The following is a 25028-nucleotide window of genomic DNA, read 5'->3' on the forward strand; positions in this document are numbered from 1 at the left end:
ACTTTCTTGTATAACTGTGAGCCGTTATGTTATAATAATGTTGTATATTTTCGAAATTTTCATCCCAGGTCTTTGGATGCTTCTCGTTGTAACCCGTCAGAAGCTACACCAATTCCCTATTCACTACTTTTGCCTTCCCATCTATTTGTGGATGGAATGTTGTAGATCTCTTTGATTTTATGTCCATCTTCTCCCATAATTTTGTCCATAATGCATTGAATAGTCTTATATCCCTATCCAAAATGATGCTCCTTGGTATCCCAAAGGGTACCGAGACCTGTCCGAAGAACTAATTTGTTGCTTGTTGTTAGTTGAGTATTTTTACATGGCATCAGAACACACATATTTTTGATCCTATCAACTACCATGAATAGGTAGTCATGTCCCTTACTAGTTTTTGGTGAACCTCCAACAAAGTCCTTGGAAATTATTTCCCAAGGATGAGTAGGTATAGTTCAGGGATGATACAAACCCTATATATGGTTTCTAAGCATGCTAGTACAATGAACCATACATCATCCTATGAACCTCGCTACTTGTTCTTGCATATCGGGGAAAATACAGATACCTCTATAAGTTAGCCACATTATTGCTTACACCAAAGCACCGTGTAACCTTGGAGGTGTAAGCCTCTATAATGAGTTGAAAATTCTCACCTTTAGGAACACATATCTTATCCATCGTGTAAAGCAACCCATCCTTGATCTGGTAGCCAACTGTGTTTTTACCATTGTGCACATGACTCTGACTCTGCATCTACTGATAGACCTCCTTGAAGCCCTTGTCTTTTTAATATGCATCTCTATATGCATCATGGCTGAATGGGTCCGTGTGCATAAGAGTCCCAAAAGCTGTAATATTTGATGTGAGTGGTCTTGAAATCATATCAGCCAACTTGTTTGTGTTTCCCTTCTTATACCTGGTCAACAAATAAAACCTCTGTAATAACTTAATTAAATTGTAGTGCCTAGTCTGTTGTAGCTTACTCTGGGCATGCAAGTACTTTAATAGTTGGTGATATGTTTGGATTACTGTCATGTTTCCCATCAGATAGTTCATCCACTTTTGCACAACTTGCACCATCACATACATATTATCTTTGGTAGGGTATTTAAGAATGCCCCATGAAATACTTTAGAATGGTAGCAAACGGGCCTTCCTCATTACATCGAGACAAATCCTATATTATACCCACTTGCATATATCTCCACTTAAAGCGATCACTGAAAGTTTGGTAATTCCATAATCGGTTCTTCACTGTTCTTCTACTTTAACTCATCTAAAGCCTTATACCACCATTTTCCCCACTATAAACTCTTTTCACTTTATATTATGGTGTGGAGTGGTGTTGCTACCACTAAAAATGAGGCTATGAATTTCATTAGTATTTTTTCACTCCAATGAAACTCATAAGCTCAGTAACATTAGTGGGCATTGACCATTTCATGATGGCCTCCATCTAGGAAGTATCTATGTTCAATTATCCTCCACCAATCACATATCCAAAATACACCAAGGACTGCTACACAAACTCATACTTCCTAAGATTTGCTAGTAGTTGGTGCTTCTTCAATATTTCTAGCACCTACATCAAATGTGAAATATCATCCAAATAGACAATAACGAATGAATTTATAAAAGGGTGCAGTACATCATTCATTAATATCATATATCTAATTGGTGCATTACATAGGCCAAATGGAATAACTAACCACTCATACAAACCTTGCCTAGTTTTGAAGGTGGACTTCCCTATAACTTCTTCTCTGACTCAAACTTGGTGATATCCAGACATCAAGTCCAACTTGGTGAAATAATTTTCTTGTTGCAACTAGTGTAGGAGATGATCTATCCTAGGCAGGGGGTTATCTGCTCTTGAACCTTATTTTGTTCAATTCCCTATAATCTATACACATTATCCAAGTCCCATCCTTCCTTGGCTAAATGATGATGGGTGACCCATATGGTGATGTACTCGGTCGAATGACACCCTGTTCTAGCAGTTGCTGCCACTTTTTCTTCACCTCACTTTCTTCTATAATAGACTCCCTATACAACACAATACTTGGTACTGGGGAGTCTTGCGATATTTGGAAATGGGGAGTTTGAAAATATTTGAATCTCGTTCTCCACTACTATCTTACGGGGTAACCCTTTAGGTTCCTGGAACACGTCCTTGTATGCTTGTAACAATTCCTCCAAATGTTATCTCCTTTTCTTAGTACACTCGTCCAATGATGCCTTGCCTCTTGTTGACTCCTTTAAAAACTACCTTTCCCTTTAAAATAATAAAACATACTTCTTGGTAGAACCCATCAATTTCTTGGCCTGGCTGACACTTACTAGAAAAATTTGTTACATCCATCTGTGCACATTGAGCTGAATGATTTTCCATCCTTGATGAGTTGGTACTAGTTAGCTCTCTTAATGAATATTTCATCATTCATGTACTTGTATCTAGTCCCATGTACGACTCGACATACATGAAGGAGAACCAAATCCAGATCTACTTCATTAATAAATTCAGCACTAAAGGCAAATCTATTTTTTCACTGCATTTTCACCTTCAGCTCTCCATTGTTATGTACCCATCATAGTGGATATGGGTTTGTATGATCATGAACTCCTAGCCCCAATTTCTTGACGAGATCCATTGCAATGATATTTTCTTTTGATCTTGAGTCAAATAGAGCATCAATCTTCGTCTTCCTGAATTTTCTCTTTACATTGAAGAGTTTGGTCATCTCTTTCTCTTCCTATTGTTGAAGGCTACTCAAATTGACCTCATTCTCCATTGATTTACAAACTACCTTCTCATCCATATATAATTTTATTTCAACTTTCTTGCTCAAATCAGTGGCCATCAGATTCTTCTTCCTATTATATTTATTCTTGTTTTTCTGTTTTCTCTATTGATTCAACTTCCAACACTTCTCCTCTCTATGTCCATCAATGTTGTTGTGGTTGCAGTGGTTGCTAGGATCTTTGCACTAGTGTGATGTGGCTACCCTCTTTTCATATTTTCCTCCCCCTTTTCCTTCCTTCTCCCACCCTTATAAGAATCTTGTTGCTCCTTTTTCTTCAATCCTCTTAATTGTGCTCTTTTGAATCCTATGTTCTCCAGGTACTATGCCTATACACAAGCTTCGTCCATCATTTTTGGCTTATAATATCACTTGCTCATGCAGATGGCAGTGCAAACTGCCCGTACATTTGGGTTCTTTGGAGAGATACCCAACATTATAACCATCCTTTTGAATTCTATGGAGTACTTTTGCATTCTTTGATCTAACTTTTGCATGAGGTAATTCCACCATATCAACTATTCTTCCACTTACCCAATGGGATAAAATTGTGACTTAATGAGGGTTTTGAAATAATCCCACTTAGTCACTATAGGTTCTCCCTTTGAGCTCAGGGTTTCCATGTGGATCTCCCACCATTTTAGTACATGGCCCTCAAATTTTAGTTGCGAAAATGAGATATTCTACCCTCCCTTAATCGAATGCACTCTCGAATAAACTTCTAGTTGCTGAAACCAATGGTTCAAATTCAGACCATCAAACTCACTGTGGTATATATTGTTATTGAAATTTTCTTCGACTTTAATGAGGGATTGGTTTATGACACTCGAACTAGGTTAATCGTTTCCAGGTTCTTTCTCTGGATAGTTCTTTGCGTCTTCCCAATCTACTGATCCCCATTCTTCTCCAAATATCACCACCTTATTTCTTAGTGCTGCCATGGTGAGGTTGAAATTGCATTTATATCTATGAATTTTTCTTCAAGCCACATAAACCTCACCATTGCATGATCACGAGGTTCTTTTACACATTCGTCTCCCCTAATTAGGGTTTTACAATTCTTGTCCTCTCTAATCTAGGTTAATATCCATAAAATACCCAAATAAACACGCTATCATACCAAATTATTCATAAAATCCTATGGATATTCCACTAGAAATTTTGTCACAATATATCTAATAATATTACATTAAAAATATAAGATTCTACATTATTATAGTTTTATTTATTTATTTTTTGTAAAATTAACTATAATTAGTGCATGCATGTAAAAGTAAATCAAACAGAAAACTAGAGAATGACAAAATAATGTTACATACACATAATACACAAGATATTCTCTCTCGGAAACCCTTTCAAGAGAAAACCCAGTTGGAAGGCGAGGCTACTTTTCTCTCTTTCTCTATCTGGAAATATGGCTACAGATATGAAGAACTAATGCTCTTTTCCCATGCACTGCTACAATGCATAAGTCCTCTCTACTAACCTAGTTATAAGATAGCTCGATAGCCTACTAGTGGTTAAGTTCAACTACATCAACCCTTAACTGGAGTTAAAAATTAGACTCTTCTAGAGTATTTTACATGAAAAACATGTGGCTATCCCTTTTCCCATGAATAATGGGGGCTGACACGACATGCTCCCAAAATATATGTGTGAAAAGAAGAGGATCAACTTCTGAGTGGCATAACTTTTGCATATGGACTCCGATTGACATGATTCTTGCATTGCTGGAAAGAAATGTGTGTGTAAAATAGTATGAGAATTTGTGGCAATTTGGCGGAAATTTTTATGCCCAAAAACTATCATTGGATACCCCAAAATGCTCTGGGAAGGTTTGGGACCCTATTTAGCCAAACTGGGTCCCACAGGTGAAAAGGGTCCTGTGATGTTATTCCTCCACCTTTTACACTCCAAATGCATCAAGATGGACCACAAAAGACATAATGATCTGATTCAGATCATTTCTTCTTGGGTCAATTTTTTTTATTTTTCACCTTAAAACTATAACATAAGAAGAGGTTTTTTCAAACAAATCATCTATCTTATCTACCTCATGGACGGACTTCTTGAGATTCAGAGAAGTTGTGAAATTATTAACCACTGCAATAGGGTAGTATTTCTATTTAGAATAGTAGAAAACTTGATATTTTCTATAGGTGGAATCTCTTTCTCTACGTGGTAGTAATTCTCTAATGAAAAAATGAAAAGCTTGGTTGGGAAAGTAGGCCATTCCCATTGATTATATTATCTCAATACCTTGATAATTCCATAATCAAATGTTTATATGAAATCCCCCATCTTACCAAATTTTTTGCCATATATAGCGGTAAAGCACGATGATTAGCGAAGCTACCATAAATCCTGATATAAGTAAATTATTTTTCCTTGAACCAGATCCTGACCTTTTCAATGTCGTTCACAAGTTTCACAAACATCTTAGGAGGGCTAGAATGAAATATGACTTCATAAATTGGAATCATCACTCTGTGACAAATCTAATAGAAATTTTCAAAATACTTAGACATCCATAAGGTATCATGATAGATATGAATGGGCTTTGAGTACCTAATAGTCCATTTCCACCCCATAGGTAGGAAATCCATTGAAAAAGAAGCGCATCCATGATATATGTAGAGGTATAAAAAGGAGGAAATTTATTATTTGAGATAATTCTAACTTTCCTCAATTCTCTGAAATGAGAGGGTAGATTATCAGAGAGCATGTGGCCTAGTCAAATATAAAACCTTCAGTGACAACATTAATACAAGGCACCCAATCATATGGGAATTTCGACCCATTTGGTTGTACATTTGACCGACACATCATAGCTACCACTTGGGAAAATGGAGAAGCAAGGAAATCAATTGAGTACTTACGAGACTGCACAACTTTTTGATTGTTAGGGTCTTTTCACCACTATCTAATTAGCTCTGATGGAAATCCATGTTCATTTATAAACTACTAAACATACTGCTTATTATACACACAATGTGGCCTTGGAAGATGATACATATCTCACAAATCCTTATAGGAGAAAGAGCATATCATTGTTCCTTTTGACTTCTATATTTGTATTTCTGAAATATACAATTTCTCAACAAGTCAGTGGAACATATCTATATAGGGCATTAATACTTCTATGGTTGCAATTGTACGAAGAAAATAAATAGGTGCATCTCTTGGATTATTCTCAAAAGTAGTAATTATGTCGTCAATTGTAACTATTATCTTGGCTTCAAATCCTTTTTCCTCAAAATACCAATCGATTTACTTCCAGGACAGAATTTCGGTATCCCTCATACATATAGTGTTATAATGTAAACCCACTCTTAGATTCTTCTCATATGTGTCTTCCACAAATGGACCGATAGGTTGCTGTAGTGGAGCATTTTTCTTAGATTTGCCTTCTTTTTTCATTTTTTCTTAATGAAGAGAATGAGATTTTACATGTAAGTGATAGGAATAAGAACTTAGAAAACTTACTCATTAGCAACAAATTAGTGCTGGTGTAAAAAAAAATCTTATAATAAAAATACATTTTTTGGAACCAATTAATAGAACCAAAGAAAATTAATGTAAGCATTTCAAATTTCAAGATATATTAAAAGCACATTTAAATCAATTTAGTGAAACAATGGGAATAATCAAGAAATCATACTTTGCAATTAAAGTATTTTGTAACATTTCAAAAATAAAACTTACAATATAAAATTCCCCATTATAAGTGACCCAATAAATAAAAAACTTTAGAGTGTGGGTCCATCAAGGGTTAACATTTCATAACTTTTTGTAAAATATCTCTCATAATGGAACTCTGATGATATTCATTCTGATAAAGTTAAAGAATATATATATTTTTTAAAGTGCACTTACAAACTGATTCCCTATTTTCATTTTTATTAAACAAAGATGATTTTTTTTCACTTAAAACATAAGTCAAATGAAAAGGCCCTCCATTATTTATTTAAAATTAAATAAAAATCGGGGGTTATTGTTTGCTATAACAAGTCCTAGAAAGGATCCGTTTAGATGTCTATGGATATTTCTTGATAACCTAAACTGCCATGCATAGGGATTATGTTATGTTTGTAGATGATTTCCCACATAAGTGCTATATTTTGTTCATGTAGAAGAAGAGCATATATTTTCCAATTTCGTTTAATTCAAAACACTAGTTGATAAAAAACTCGAAAGAAAGTGAAAACTCTTAGGAGTGATAATGGAGGTGAGTACGTGTCGAATGAGTTTAAAAATTGATATGTAACGGAAGGCATTCGACAAGATTTGATAACACCCCACAATCCACAACAGAATGAGATGGGAGAGAGGAAGAATATAATTATTGTGGGAGCAACAAGGGTGATGTTGCATGACTGAGGCCTAACATTTCACTTGTCGGTAGAAGCATGCAACATAATGGTATACTTTCAGGATAGGAGTCCTCGTCATATTATTGGCATGAGTACATTAGATGAATCCTTTTTGGGGAAGATTCCAAATGTGTCACACTTTAGGATCTTTGTTGCAATAGATCATTGCCATGTCTTCAAAGAATCCAGGAATCAACTAGAGCTGGAAATTTGTGGGGTACACAAAAATTCATCACAACTATAGTTTGTACATGTCATCCCTCATAATGAAAGTTGTGTGAAGGGATATGAATTTTGATGAGGATAAGAAAATGAGATGTTCTCTAGAGAGGGAGCTTCAGTTGCATTCATATCAGAATATTTTAGCTCCAAAGAAAGAACCTTAGGAACTTGTGGGGAAATCAAAAGAAGAGGAGAAAAGAATGGATATAGACACTCAAGTAGAGACATGAATAGAAACAAACCACGAAAGGTAACATATTATTGCATGATGCTAGAGAGAATACGGAAGCACCCACTTCATAATACAAAAAGACGAGGTCACCAGATTGATGCACTCGCTAAATCGCTCTAATGACTAAGCTTATAGAAACTGATCCATCCTCATTTGAGGAAGTAGAAGAGTAGCATGTATGGTAGAGGAATATGATTCCATTATCATAACTAGTATTTTAGAAGTTGTCCCAAGACAAGAAGATAAATCAGTGGTAGGTTTGATATAGATCTTCAATGTGAATTATGTAGAAGAGAGAAGCATAAAGAAATATAGGATGATATTTTCCAATGGGTTCACTCGAGTTGAAGAAATAGATTATGAGGATACCTTTTCTCTAATATCAACGTAGTCATCTATTAAATCAATTATAGCATTGGTTACACAGAAGGGGTGGAAGATCCACTAGATGGATGTGAAGACCACATTCCTCAATGGATTTATTGAGGAGAAGGTGTAAATAGAGAAACCAAAAGGTTTTGCGACCTTTCACAAAAAGCCACATGTGTGGAGACTGAATTAAGAATTTTATGGATTGAAGCAAGCACCCCATACTTGGTACACTAGGTTCAATAAACATCTCTCTCGATTAGGATTCACCAGAATTGCAGTACATGAAAAAAATTATCATTGTTGGCTTGATGGGCCCTGACCTAGCTTCAGCGTCAATTAGCCAAGAAAATCCTTACACTAGTGGCCCTTTCTGCATGAATCCATGGAGCAGGGTTTGAAGTCTCATTTGAAGCAGTATGGGGGATGTAGGAACAAAGTGTCCTCACCTTGAGATGGCATTTATGTCGGTTTATAACCTAACCATTCCTTCACACAGATTGACAAGCCTTTTAGGGCTTATCGATATACTTCCCTTAGTTTTCCTCTAGTCCTCCGTGAAGTCCTACAACTGTCTTTTGCATACCATAAGTAGGCGATCTAGACACTTACACACCTCCGTAATTAGTCTTACTCTAGTGTTTACAATGATTAGCTTAAGTAGTGGATAACTTCAACATGCATTATGATTATATTTGCATAAATAACTATTATTACTCGTGTTTATATGATAAAGTAAAACACATAGACTCATACATCAATACAAAATTATATCATAAACTCAGCATTGAACATAACATAGTCACAGACATTCATAATAGAAGTAAAATAGCTCAAACATAGGGAATTCCAGAATAATTGTCTTCATTAATGTTCAGATCTCTCTTGCATAATTTAACTACCGTGTGCACACAGTTGCGGGGGTCTGTGCACTCAGTTACAGACTTCTATCCTTGGGCTTTTCTCACTCAGCTGCAAACTCTCTTTCCTATGCTAAGAGTTTTCTGACATGGCCCTCACAGACCCATTACACCAATCAATTGCAAAAATATACCAAGAACTCCCTTAGACTCTTCTAAGGCTCACCTTTTTATACATTCTCATGGTCCGCAGACCAAGGGTGGATCTTGTAAAGTTGACGCAAGTTATCTAAACTAAGGGTGGAAACCCTTGATGACTCTTTACAGCTTCACACTATGTGACCAAAAATTTTGGATACTTTACATTAGTTATACAAAACTTGGCCCTTTAGCCCCAAAACGTGGGATTTGAACCCTGAAATTGACCCTAGGGGACCCATTCCCAATAGGAAACCATTTGTTGGCATGGTAGGCCCTAACCAAGGTTCAGTGTTAACTAGCAAAGCTAGTCCCTATACTATTGGCCCTTTCAACATCAACCCCTGGAGCACGGATTGAAGTCTCACCTGAAGCAGTATGGGGTGATCGTAGGAACCAACTTTCAACACCCTAAGATGGTAGTGATGTCACTTTATACACTAACCCTTCCTTTGTGCAAATCAATAATAATTTTAGGGCTTATCAATATACATCCCTTATATGTCCTCTAGACCTCCGTGAAGGCCTATGACTATCTTTTCCATACTCTAAGTAAGCAATCGAGACACTTACACACCTTTGTAATCACTCTTATTGTTGTTTTTACCTTGATTAGCTTGAGTAGTGGATAACTTCAACATGCATTATGATTATATTCATGTAAACAAATATTCTTACATGCATTTATATGATAAAGTAAAACACATAGATTGGTGCATCAATACAACATTAAATCATAAACCTGTTAGAAAATTATATATTACAGAGCAATGGAACACATTAAATATTTCCAAAATATTAACATAGGAAATGCATAAAACAAGAGGGACACAGATATATGTGGTTCACCCAATTTGGGCTACATCCATGGAGAAACAGCCCATCCTTCCTATTATATTATCCAACAAACTGAAGAGATACAACCTACAACATATCCACTTTAATTACCTCTTCGCTCTCAATCTCCTCTCACTTCATCCCTCAGAATACAGATCTACATATACATAATACAATTCCCTAATATATAGTGAGGGGTTACCTTCTAGGGAAAAAAATCCTAAATTAAACATAACTTCTATAGTTGGATCTTCGCCTAATGAATGACCAAGATTGACTATGAAATTACAACATTTGATAAGGAAATTTTACATCTATTCTTAGCTTCGGGGGCACTGCCCCCGATCCCCTCACTGGGTGGGAGGGGGAGCTCCCTAAAGGTTGCATACATCCCTCCTTGAAGTGAATATTTTAATGGTGGCGTTGCTGCCCCATTTCGAACATGGGTCCAATGCAGCGATACCTTTGAATACAAAAGATAATAATGCTCCGCACCCAACAAAACCTCATATTCAACATAACATAGTCACATGGATTCACAATGAAAGTAAAATAGCTCATACCTAGGTCTCTTTATTGATGTTTAGATCTCTCTTACAGACTCTAAATACCCTACACACACAGTTGTAGGTGTCTGTGCACTCAACTGCAGACTTCTACCCTAGGCCTCTCTGCACTCAACTACAGAGCCTCTTTCCTACACTAATACTCTTCACACTTAGCCCTCACAAACCCATTATATCAATAAATTTCCAAAATATCCTAACTGCCTTAGAATATTATAAAACTCACATTTTTATACATTCCCATGGTCAGCGGACCAAGTGTGGATCTCATAAAGATGACACAAGCTACCTAAACTAAGGGCGAGAACCCCTGATGAGTCTTTACATCTTCATGCTCCCTGACCACAAAATGTAAAGACTTTACATTATTGATACAAAACATCAGCCATTAGCCCCAAAACCTAGGCTTTTAACCTCAAAATTGACCTTAAGGGGCCCGTTCCCAACAATCATATTATGTTTGAAGCTAATTTATTTATTACTTTGTTATATTTAGATCATTTAATTTTAATTGATGATGGTAAGTTGATCAGTTATTGGAAGGAGGACCTTCCAAGAGAATTTGAATTGAAGTACATGAGACTTATGGATGATTTACTCGGTTTAGACGTATGGAAAGGATATTGGGAACTTTTTGTATCTCAAGGAAAGTGTGCTAATCAAATAGTGAAGAAATTCTGCATGGATGGTAGAAATCCCATGGAAAATATTCTGGAAGTGAATTGGAGGAAAGAGGATGCCACTTCAGGTGAGGAAGTGGAAGCTAACATTTATCAGCAGCTTGCGAGTTCACTAGTGTATTTTTTGAACACATAACCAGATATGTGCTATTCAATCAATCAACCTAGTCAAGCTATAGTCCAACTAGTGAAACTTTATTGGAAGGCAAGAAATCATGTGTTTAAGTATCTCCATGGACTCACCCAGTTTTGACTATGGTGCAGGATCACAGAGGGAGCGAAGCTTCAAGGTTTCACAAATGCATATTCGGTGGGGATTCCATCAGAACAAGGGAGCACATGAGTAAGAGTTTTTAGTGTTGGTTTTGCAACAATTTCTTTGTGCAACACAAAGAAAATATTTGTGGAAGTCACCTCAACTGAAGCAGAGTACATGGCTTCCAATCATGTAGCATGTGAGGCGAAATGGATGAGAAGTATTCTTATTGGATTATTTTTTTAGATGGTGGATCATAGCATGATCTATTGTGGTAATCAGAGTTATACCAAACTCTCAACAAATCTTGTAATTCATGATCAATTCAAGAATATTGATATCTAGTATCACCATCTATGAGATTGTCAATAGAGCCCGATTATGTTATTGAAATACATTCCTATAGAGGAACAAGATGTAGATATTTTGAAAATGAACTTGTGAAGATATAAATTTGAATTCCATAGAGACAAGATCAAGGTATCTAATAATCTGTTTCTTTTTTAGAGGGAGTGTTGAAAATCCAGCAACAAAATATCACTTTGACTTTTCTTTCGTCAAACTTGATTGAAATTAGAAGTTCAATTTCAGTAGAAATATTGGAGATATTTAGCTAAGATGACATGGAACTTATCACCCAGTTAAGTAAATTAATTTGTGTTTGGGAGGCTTGAGTTCAATTTAGTATGATTGATTTCCAAATTGTAGTAATCTATTTTAGTTAAATTTAGATATGGTTATTGAAGCTAGTTGAAACGCGTAGAAGAACTAGTGTAACAACTAAGCATGAAAGTGTAACTTCAACACACTCAGCGATAAACCCATTAATTAACCCATCAACCCAAAAATAATTTCTGCATGCAAAGGATTCGACTTACCTAGTTGAGATGGAGCATCCAATGTAGATTATTATAAATTGTAGACTATTCTAAAGTGTACAAGTGGTGCATGCAGTGAGAGGATGAACGTAGATGTATCGAAAAATTCCACTTGATAAAATTCCTAACAAATAGGGACGTAAATAATCACGGAGAAACACAAAAAAATAAGATCTTGGAGGGCTTTAAAATTAACTAAGTTTTGGTCGAAGTCACTCAGTGAGGTAGACAGATAGTTATATAGTTGCAGGTTGTGCTCATGCTTGATAAAACATTGCATTGCATCGCTATTACTACATTAATGCAATACAAATAGGAAGGGGTTTTGAGTAGTTTCTTTCCCCTAGATAAATATTTTTGTATGTGTTATAAATCTTGATGCATGTTTATGATTTGTCTTCTTGATCGTGAGTGAATTCCATGGTTGAGTAAAGTAGATTTCAATCTTATGTTTCTGAACATTACATGAGAAAATTCATATATACACATTAATTTCTACAAAAATTTTCTCCTTTGATTGTCAAATTATTTGTGTGATCTATTATTCTAAAATTCATCCCATACCATCAATACATGCATCTACTACAACCACATCAAATTTTAGTGCATACATGCACAAACTAAAAAACTTTCAACATTGGTTGCATTCACAGATCACTATGTACAAGGTCAATTAATTAAACCATATTTTACAGTAATTGGTAAATGTCGGATCATGGATTGTCCCTTATGGGTAGGCCCAAAGTTGGAAACCATAATCTTGATATCAGTGTGGATAATTGGTCCATACCTAGCCATGATTTTTTCATTCATCAGGACTTATAGCTTTAGAGATTGGAAGTGGGAGCATAAGAGGCATATAAGAAATTATGTGTGATCCATTGAGCCCGCATCATTCCTTTTCATATAAATTGAAAATAATATTAGTATGAATATGAATTATCTTCTCTTTGTTTCATGAATAATATATCCTCAATAAAGAAGGCCAACCACATGGAGGTGGAAGTTCGTATACCCCCACCTCCCCCTCACATCACTCCCAATTCCACAACAACCAATATATTTACTATAAAATATTTTAACATTAAACAATAGTAATCAAGCATAAAAACTAAGAAACAAATATTACGATAAATAAAAGATAACAAATCAACCAAAAACATATAGACACATACCTTGTATGTTTCAAAATTTAGATATCAACAATATTATTCATAATCCACCACAAAATATGTATCATATACTTCATTATTGATGTTGAAAGGATTGGTCATATCAACATCATCATCAATATCATAATTTTCAATCATATAATACCATTGTCTCCTACATTTGGTTCAACTTGTTTAATTTCTTCATTTATTATTGATTGTTGATATTAGCTTCATCTAGAAGATTTCCTTTAACATATACTTCATGAAATTCTTTTACGTATTCATATAACACATGAATTAACTTCTCTTCTACATCATATTATTCCTCAATAAAATATTATTCCACTACATTATATTTTATCAACCTTCCTCTTGTATCATATCAAACAACATATGACCAAATCCCTCTACCCATAACCTAGGAGTAAAATACCTATTCAAATTAGTTTGGAAGGACACAGGAATCTCATCTTGGCTCGATATTCCGTTTATTAACAGTTGTAAATCCATTAGCATACTCAAGAATAGTTCTCTCAAGACGATGTTCATTATTTTGCATCATGTACCATTTGATATCCAAAAGAGCTGTTTTGAACGATTTAAAGTTACACTCAAGTAAGTCTTTTTGTCAGACTAGGTAGTAACTCCACCAAATCAATTCATATATTACTCCTTGAGGTTGGTATTTCCTATATACATGACAGACAATCTTCACTTTGTTTCCTGATGACTGTTCATATTTCTTATTATTTATTTACATAAATTATATTTACTTACCGAATCCTGATGATTAGATGTCAACATTCCCACCCTTAATCCGAAGGGATGTTGGTGAGTCCAAGCATCATTCTGAATCATTCATGCTTTTCTCTTCCAAGAGCATTGGTGAAGATCTCTGCAATTTTCTCATTCATGGAACAATGATGGAGATGGATTGTTCTCGCCTCAACATGATGTCGAATCAAATTATATTTAGTATTGATGTGCTTCGCTCAATCATGGAACTTTGGGTTCTTGGCCAACTTTATGGCAGAGGTATTGTCAATCATGAGTGGAGTTGATTGTACTTGTTTTACCTACAAATCTTCAAGAATTTTCTTGAGCCACAAAATTTCTTTTGTTGCCTCACCTGTTGCCACGTATTCTACTTCTGTTGTGGAAACTGTTGGAACTAATTATTTGTCTGATCTCGAGGACACAATTGTTGATCCAAGACTCTAGCATATCTTGAAGTAGATACCCTAGTTTCTTTGTCTCCATCAAATTGTGAATCGGAGTATCCAATCAAACTGAAGTCGTCCAGTTGTGTATACTTGATTCCAAAGTCTTGAGTTCCCTTCAAGTACCTTAGAACTCTTTTTGTAGCAAACCAATGTCCTTCACAAGGTTTTTGCATAAACCTGGAGATGATTCCAACAGCAAATGAAATGTATGGTCTAGTAGCAGTTAGGTAGTTGAGACTTCCTACAAGTTGTCTATAATTTGTTACATCCTCAAATTCATTTCCTTCAATAGATATGAGCTTTAATTTTTAGTAAGAGGATTGCATTCTGTCATGCCAAAACTATTCAATAGATCTCCAATGTACTTCTTTTGAGAAAGAAATATGGACTTCGGATGTTGAGTTACTTCAATACTAAGATAGTAATGAACATAGCTCAAATCAGTCATTTCAAAACTTTTCCCGAATTCCTTATTTATGGATGCAATGCAGCTTTCATTGTTCCTTGTCATCAAAACTTAATCTACATATACCACAAGATATATATCTATTTTGCCAACTTTCTTGACAAATAAAGTTGCATCATCAAGATCATAATATTTGACATTGAGTTTCAGAAAATGCTCAGTTAGTTTTTCATACGAGCCTCGTGGTGCTTGTTTAAGGCCATACAACGATTTCACAAGTTTTCATACTTTATGCTCATGTCCTTTCACAAAAAATCCTTTAGGTTGGGACATAAAAACATTCTCCTTTAGATCTCCATTCAAGAATTTAGTTTTTACATCCATTGGATGGAATTTCCAACCGTTCTAAGATGCGAGGGAAAAGAGTGTGATGGTACCCCACTTTGCTGGGGGGGCAAAAGTCTCATCATAATCAACCCCTTCCTTCTATGTAAAACCTTTTGCCACAAGCCTGGCTTTGTGCTTGTCATGTGAGCCATCAGCTTCATACTTGTTCTAGTAGAACCACTTGCAGCTAGTTGGTTTGGTTCCTAATGAAGGATCAACGAACTTCCAAGTGTCATTCTTTATGAGGGAATCATACTCCTTTTGCATCGCTTCTTTCCATTCATCATGAGAAGCATCTTATTTGAAGGAGGTTGGCTCAAAATATGTAGACAATTTCAATTCACAATCGTAAGAAACATCCATATCAATAGTTGAATTAGACTCATCCACATCACCTCCATTTTTCCAGTTTGAATTTCTAGTTCCTGTCTTTCCAGCCTCATCAGGATGAAAACTTTCAAGTGTATTTGTTAGCCACTTTGGCGGTCCTTTCCTAGATGGTCTAGGCTGCTTTGTTGATTGAGTTGGGATTGAATCAAGATTGAGTCTCCCAATTATATCAATCACATCACTTAAAGCATCATCTGTTGTTGGAGTTTCATGTGGGGGAGTGAGTTGTTCAAAAGAAGATTCCACATGTTGATCTAGTATAGGAATCTCCCCTTCAAGATGTGGAATCTGGTTATCAAAATCTTGAAATGAGTTTGCGCTTGTGAATCTATCCAAGTGATCAAGTTGCCACTCAACAACATTGTCAGTTTTTGATGATTCAAGAAAAATTACATCTATAGATACAACAAACTTTTTAATGACTTCATCATAGAGACGGTATTCTTTGGAGAAGTTTGAATGCCCTAGGAAGATATGCTTACAACTTCTTGCACCAAGTTTCTTTCTATTTACCTTTTGTATCAAGGCATAACAGGTGGAACCAAAGATGCTAAGATGCTTTACAAAAGGAACGTGCCCATACCACATTTCTTATGGAGTCTTGTTTCTAGTAGCATTAGATGGACATATTTTCTTTATATATGTAGCACATAGAACAACATCAGCCCAAAACATTATTTTTTCATTTTTGAAGAAGAGCATGGAGTGTACCATATTTAAGACTCTCGTATTCATTCTTCCAACTACACCATTTTGTTGGGGATCATAAGACACAGTTGTTTGATGTTTGATCCCATGTTGGCGAAGGCAGTTCTCAAATTCATTTGATGTGTATTATTTTCCATCATTAGTGAGAATAAACCCAATATGAGATTGTGCATCATTTTCAATCCATTTATGAAAGTTATTGAATGTTTGAGAAGCATCAAATTTGTTCTTCAATAAATAAACCCAACACATTCTGGTGTAGTCATCAATAAATGACATCATATATTTATTTCCATTTGTAGAAGGAACAGGCGTTGGACCACATAAAACTGAATGAATGTGTTCAATTTTTCTATGTGCTCTTGAATGTGAGTCATGGAAAGACTATTTGCTATGATTTCCTAGAATGCAAGCATCACATTGCTTAAATTTCCTAGGAATTGAAGGCAAAACAGTAACACCATTTTGATTCAACAAGTGGAGACTATCATAGTTCAAATGTCCAAATCGAGCATGCCATAATAAACTTGATGGAAGTATACCCTCTTCATAGTGAGAATTGTATGAGAAATGTTGTGCATGAGGAGAGGTACCTTGTAGCTTAAGAAGCCTTTCTTATTCTATTCCCCTCATGACAACTCAGTGGTCAGAAGCTTTTCTCACCTCAAGCTTGCCATCAAACATATGAATGGAGTGACCTTCCCTAGCAGATGTGGACCAAGGACAACAAGTTTCTCTTTAGCTATGGAAGATATAGAACATGATGCAAAAGAAAGTCTGGAAGACCAAGAAATTTGAGTCTGATTGTGCCAAGCCCTCATGGCTTGAATTTTGATTGGTCTGCAAAGTATATTGCTCCATCAGCATTGTCAATAAATTCTTCAAAAGAATCTTTTCTATGAGTAATGTGGCAAGTTGCTCCTAAATCAAGCAACCAATCAATTTTCCATGAAGCAAGTGAAGCACGAAAAAAGTCTTCATTTACTCCAATATTACAGTGTGCCACAACATAATGAGAAGATTCAGGTGCCTTACCTTTATCTGTGTCATTAGTTTTACCTTTGCGTTGATTTCTTTGCTGCTCAATTTTGTCCCAAGGTATTTTGCATGTAGAGGCATCATGTGATCCATTTCTTTTGCACCGTATGCAGTGGAAATCTGACTTTTCTCATTGAGAGTGTCTAACCCCCCTGCCTCTGAAATATCTTCCTATTCCTCTTTGACCACCTCTTCCTCTAGAAGAATCTTGAGTAGGATTCTTTTCTTTATGAGTAAGGCACACAACCTCTTCAGAAGATTTATGGGTTGTCTTCTTTCCAAAAGATTTCTTTCCTTCAGCAAATTTTTTCACAAGAGAGTGAGAGGTAATATCTTTGAGATTTCCATTTTTTTTCAATGACTCAAGATAATTGGAATAAGTAGGATAAAGTGACTTGAGAAAAGTGATAAGAGGAATATCCAATTCAACCTTAGTGACTTTGATATCATGCATTATAGATTTTACTTCGGATGAAAGCGAAAAAGGATCATTATTCTGTAATTCAAGAGTGAAGAGTTTAATCATGAGTTGAACAACTTCAAGTGCAGAATGTGACTCATAGAGTTCATTCACCTTTTGTAAGGATTTGAAAGCAATTGAAAATGGAAAAATATGGAGACTCACCTCTTCACTTACAGATGCTACAATTAATGAATAGGCTTTTCTATTCTTATTTTCCCAAATGGAAAACTCTTTTTAAGAGGTAGGTTGTTCTAGTTCTTTGTCTCCGTCTTAAAAAACTACTCCTTTCTACAACTCATTGAAAATGAGAGTATGGTGTACCTTCCTGGACCACTCAAGATATTTGTCCTTTCCACTGAGAACTACTCCCACAACAGATATGATTGAATGCATTGAATTTTTTTTTCAATGATTGACCAAAATCGACAATACCGGAAGAACTATGATTCCAAGATAGTGAGATAATGAAATAATATGGCTTTACAGGTACCAAAATAATGGCTTTATATATGAAAAATAGTGGCTTAGAATCCTTTATAGATATATATATATATATATATATATATATATATATATATATATATATATATATATATATATATATATATATATATATATATATATATATATATATATATATACACACACACACACACACACCAAAAAAATGATATTTAATATACCAAAGACAACACTGCAATGCCAATGATTTTAGTTCATTAATGCATGTCACACTCAATAAACAACATGCAACTTGAGCTCTACAAAGTTCCATCGCAGATCTGGAGCAGCAGCAGAATTACAATGGAAACTAGGCCTACATTCATTTTGATGTTGGAGTAGTAGCGACATCACAATGAGGTCCACAATCACTGTTTTGCGTAAATCACAAGCACACCACGCACCACGAGATATATCAACACATGGGCTCTCGGGTCCCTTCACTTGGCTTGGCTTCCCAACAGTTGAGGCAGCACGATTACACTGCATGGAGGTCTTCTTCAACAACAATGTATTTTCATTCTCCATTCCTTCGCATAGTGAGTGATTATATCCAAAACAAATTTGTGGGAAGTTGGAAAATAGTTAAAAATATATGACCGGATTGCAGATCGAAAATACCCATCTAGAACTCAAAAAAATATCAGAATCAAACTGAAGCCAAATAGGAAAAGTACCCAGTAATTCAAAAGCTTTGATCATAAAATGACGCCCACTACACCCACAAATAGACCCAGTTGTACCCAAATTGAGCTGACTATAAGACCCAAATCATAAATGCAACATGCATGATAGAAATATAGAGTTGTGGGAAACACAAGGTGAACAAGATTGTCCAGATAGCTAGATCGGGTAGGTCATGACACACCATGAATAAACATATATACCCAATTCAATTCTTCGCGCACAATGCACATGAAGACTATGAATTTGTTTTGGAATAATGGCAAAATGGTGGAGCATTTTATCAATCTTGGCGAGTTCTCTGAAATAAAAGAGACATGCCAGCATACAAAGCGTGAGTGGAAAAATGGGGCCAAGTATAACAGTGAGGAAATACAAAGAAATCAATGCACATCCAGGGAATCATAGGCCTTGTCACAGGAGAGAGGAGTTACAACAAAAGGCGGAGAATAATGTCAAAGATTTGCAACGTTTAAATAGTGGTAGAGTTTAATGGGCAACGACTGTGGAGTTGGCAGTGGACATATAGCAAAATAATGGTAGAAGGGAGTTACAAGACTAGAAGGAGATACCAAAAATGAGGTTGGCTCTGATACCATGTCAGGCCAGATAGTAACTCCACCAAATCAAATCATATATTATTCCTTCATGTTGGTCTTTATTATATACACGAGGGAGACTGTTCACTTCATCTCTCAATAATTATTCATATTTCTTATTATTTATTTACATCAATTATATTTATTCACCCAATCGTGATGATTAGGTGTCAACACTTTCAAATACATATATTAATTATTGTCAACACTTTTGGATGTCTATGATTTCTGGGGAAACATTAATAATATAAAATACTATATTTATCCCATTATCATATGTTTTCATCTTTGTATCCACTTTTTTATGCAAAATTTGTGGCCGTTGCACCACATAACATTGTAGTGTTTCAACTGCAATATGTGACACACCTAAAAAATCAATTCTCAATTGAGAAACATATTTATACCTATAAATTATGGAAATCAAGAATAAAAACATGTCATATAAATCAATATAACAATATAAAAAATGAAATAATATTGGTGGATACGCTTTCCTGTTTATCTTTTAAATCATTTTCAAAATCAATTTCCTTCTCTATAAGATTGGAATCTCTTTTACATTCATGTTCTTTGACCAATGTAGCCACACCATGACATGATAAGTTACCATCATAAATTTTTTTACACCATTCAAAGCATACCTTCATACAATCAATATTGTTCGCAATGTATAATTGTATTGCATCTCACTCTCTTCTAGCTATATTAAAATAAAACAATAACAATATAATTTGTTACCATAGTATATATTCATAATAATGGGGCATTTACAAAGACTAAAATTTAAACAAGTATAATGTACATAAAAAAAAAAATCAAATGTGTTATAAATCTCCACCATATGCTTATATGTAACTTTCCTCATTCTAACTTTCCCCAATAGGTGATCACCTTCAAATGTGATGACGGAGTTGGCATCCCAAATGAAATATACCTTAATACCTGTAGCGAATCTAGGAATATATGGAGCAATATAAATCATGGTTTGATATAGCATATATCCCTTTACCATAAAACCCTTAGGCCATGTTCTTTATCTAATCAAAGAATTCAATGATTTCAAGTGCATCTCAACCATCCACATTGACCTTGTCTACACATGTCCAAACCTTTCAAACTCCTTTACTAGGTGTATGAGGTAGTGTTCTTGTGCATCAAATATTTTTGGAGGTAGATACTTTTTATTTGCAAAAATTACACAAGGAATTTGTGTCCTCCAACACTTTATTTCTTCTTTATCAATTTTTTTAGATGAAAACCATCTATAATTGATGCAAGAAAATGACATGTTTTAATAAGAAAGGTATATGCAAGTAAATTACCAATAAAAAACATGCAGTCAAATCTAATTTGTGTGACAAATTGGAAAAATTACACTTTGATAATAAATAACCACTTACCTCATATATTTACTAAGTTTACATATAAATCGTTTTACATTGTATTCAAAGATGTCTAAGAGAGATAGATGTAGAACATATTTCAACAAAGTAAAACAATCATTATTAATTCCTAAATTAGTAAAAAAAAAAACTAAAAATATATTTGACCATAATAAAAACACATACGCCAAAATAATTACTTTTATCAAGGTGTGTCAATCATGAGCTTTCACCCCACCCAATTCATCTTTATTTGTTAGGATATTCATTACGTTTGAAGAAAATATAGCGGGAAGTTTAATATTTTCAACGACCACATTTACATCCTTTATTTGTTTCTCCATCAACAACCATGGAAGGGTGTTTATATTTTGGTCTTCATGACTATTTGAATAGCACTTTCCATTACATGATTCACCTCCTTAATTTCATTACAAATATTGACATTTTTTTCTTTGTTACCCCAAACATCTAAGATTCAGTATAGTTATTCTATTAAATTCTTCCTCACATGAATTATATCAATAAAATGAATAATTTCTAGGCTATAATAGCAAGGGAGCCTAGTGAATTGTACAGGGTAAGTTTTCTGTCCTCATGGAAGTTCCTCATTGTTAATTCCATCATGACAACATTCAAGGTGAAGCATAATTAAAGATATTGCAATAATTCTTGTGAATTAATAGAATGAAAAAAATAAAATAAAAATATAAAACATTCCAAACATTTCATGTATGATACATAGATGAATTGTTAATCCATATATTGATGATTAATTCTATTACATAGAAATTTCCATAGATGAGGTTTCATTCTCCATGTTTGTAATATAGTCTTTCTTTCCCATTGAAAATATAGTTTTTGGTACTTCTATACCTATGGTTATTATAGAAGTACCAAAAACACATCCTTTCCTAAACTTCTAGGATGATAATATTTCATCTTAGGACCACAAATTACACATGCAATTTTACCATTTGTTTGAATACCTATAAGAGATGGATTAATTTGTATACCAATTATTTGAAGTATGTACAATGAAGGGATAGTTGAAAAAAGATTCATATCATGAAATTCGTAAAAGTAAACAGTATTAAAGTGTAGTGTAATTCTATAACACTCCATATAAATGTGTTAGGCTTTGGCCATCATGAAGTTTTCATACAAAGATTGCATGGAATTGAAATATCCTTTTCACACCTATTGGTCTAGAGATATCATGCATACATATGCCATTCTATAATACTATTAACTCACTTATTAGAGGATTTATATATACATTCATAATTTTGACTTGATACTTACCTAAATGATTGATCATACAATACATAATTGCTACATATATGGGTAAATAAAAAATATCAAACATCAAAGACATTTATGAAAGAAGAAAAATGAGATGTTACATCGTTCAAAGAAATTATTCTAAACAAATACCTTGAACAACCATTTCAAGCATTATGTGCTCCATTTATATTGACATATGGAGGAATGTTATTGTTGATAAAAAAAAAATGTCACAATGAGTAAACTATATATGATCTCTACAAATGGATTGACAACATGAGCTTTGAGTGAAAGCCTATTCTTATGAGGTTCACCTTTAAAATGTGGTCCTATTTCCTTTATATTATTAAACAAATATCCATCTATAGACATTTAAGGAACACCATGTTTACCTTTTTTTCTTTGCATGGTAATCCATAAACTATGCCATGCTTTTAGACCAGAATAATCATTGCAAAGGTGGAATTATGAGAATGTAAGAAGAACCTTGTGAGGGACAATTTTGTTTATTAATTTGTTCAATATCTACCAATTTAACATTTCAAGAATTCTTAGTTGAACACTTTTTCGCCATAATAAATAATCTAATCATTAGAACATGCATGAATATCTTAATACTAGATTCTAATGTATTTCATCATGGCATGTAAATATCACTATGTGTGAGCTAAAACATTTGATGATGGTAGCAAAAATTAACCTTAAAATATACAAAATAATTAAAAAATAAGTACTACTTAATGTAAATAAATTTAATAGTACATATTGTGCTGAAATTTTACAAATCATCATCTTGTACAAAATGCTACAAAATATATTACATACCTTATAAGTTGTGTGACACAAGTTTCTAGAAAACCATTCATATGCTTTAAGTTCACCAACAACAATATAGTAGAGAGAAGACATACTTTATAGCCTTAATAAAGAGGTTGTGCTTCCTTTTGAAGTATAAGTATGTAAAATAATTCCTTTAGTTGGTTGTCATGATCACAAATTCAAACATTATTATATTTCTTACATATCAATACATTTGTGCCCTCTTTTTTAACCATGTTATTAGCATCATCATCTTCTTCCATACAATAATTAACATAATCTTCAATAATATATACATATTATTGAGTAGGTGCCTGAAGAATGGTAACACATCCTAATCCATGGCGAGTGCCCTTGGGCACTATTTCTTTATAATTATAAATATTCTAGCAATATTAGTGTACATAACAATTTAAAACAATGCAAATGTTTAAAAATATGACATAGGAAAACAATGGTAACAAAGACAACGAAAAAAACATCTTGCTTAAGAGTGAGAAAGAAGAAAAATGGTCAATGATGAAGCTTACACAATTTATCAATATGTTTGTGAATCTGTTTAAAAAATATAGGAAAAATGTTAGGTTTCTTGACATGAAAAAAGAGAGACATTTCGTGAGATATAGACTCACAATTAGGAAAAACAATGTACTTTTATTTCCTCTTGATAATTGTGTCATATTTCTCCTTGATTTCGTTCAGAGGCCACAAGTTTGGTGTGTGTGGAAAATTTCCCTAGAGCAAGTAATTGGAGACTACGATTTTATTCATAAGGGGTTCAAAGATAAGGGTTTAGGGGGTAACCCATTAGTGTTTATAAGGTTATTGGTCATCCAATCATTAGGTGTAATTAGGAGTTAGTATTTTAGATGGATAAATTATCTTAGGTAAAATTAGGAAATAAAAACAAAAAATCAATGATGAAGTTTGTGCAATTTATTAAGTTGTTTATGAAATATGTTGAAAAATTTAAGGATTTTTTTCCTTTCCTTGACATGTATAAATGGAGACACTTTGTGAGATATATAGTGGAAACTATTTAAAATAACATATTATTGTTCTTCTTTCATCATTATGTCATATCCTTCTTTGATTTCACTTGGTAACCATCTAGCATATTAAGTCAATGGAAACTTTATGTCTAATCCCTATCCATTAACACACACAACATATAAACCATTAATTGTCCCTAACCCTTTATTATGGACTAATACGTAACCTCTTAGACCCTATCCCCCTAATTCTTAACATGTTAACACCATTCCCATTAATTAAGCCCTTAAATCTCTAACCCCTAACCCCTTAACCCTTAACTATTAAAGGATTCATCCCTAAAATATTAACCAATAATACCTTACTCCCTAAGACCCTAAAATATTATCCCTTAACCGCTTGGAAAATTTCTCGATTTATGTGTGTCATCCTTGCATGGGGGGGTATGCTAATCTTCTATGTATGATTTGAATCTTATTAGATGTCCTCGAAGAAACTCCCTAACCCCTTATCCATCAACTAGTACCTTAACCTCTAATTCTAAAGAAATTGAACTGCAAACCCCTAACTCGTACTTCCTAAAAACCCATTAATATCTAATCTCCGTAATCCCTAAACCCCCTAAAGCTAACTTAAATTCTAACCCGTTAACCTATTTATCACCAACCCTAAGTTATAACTTGATGTTGAATTTTTTGTAATTTGAATATTTGAAT

At 34.2% G+C, this 25028-nt stretch overlaps 1 non-coding gene across 1 annotated transcript; it reads right to left on the bottom strand.

Moving 5' to 3' along the window:
- Positions 1–24705: 24705 nt before the first annotated feature.
- Positions 24706–24809, bottom strand: LOC149224651 (U6 spliceosomal RNA). Its single transcript, XR_016249804.1, has one exon. It is a non-coding gene; the product is annotated as a U6 spliceosomal RNA (small nuclear RNA).
- Between the last annotated feature and the right edge of the window lie 219 nt (positions 24810–25028).

Source organism: Pinus tabuliformis, chromosome Q, assembly GCF_031772625.1.
Source record: "Pinus tabuliformis cultivar Carrire ecotype Pingquan chromosome Q, CPIR1, whole genome shotgun sequence".
Taxonomy (NCBI): domain Eukaryota; kingdom Viridiplantae; phylum Streptophyta; class Pinopsida; order Pinales; family Pinaceae; genus Pinus; species Pinus tabuliformis.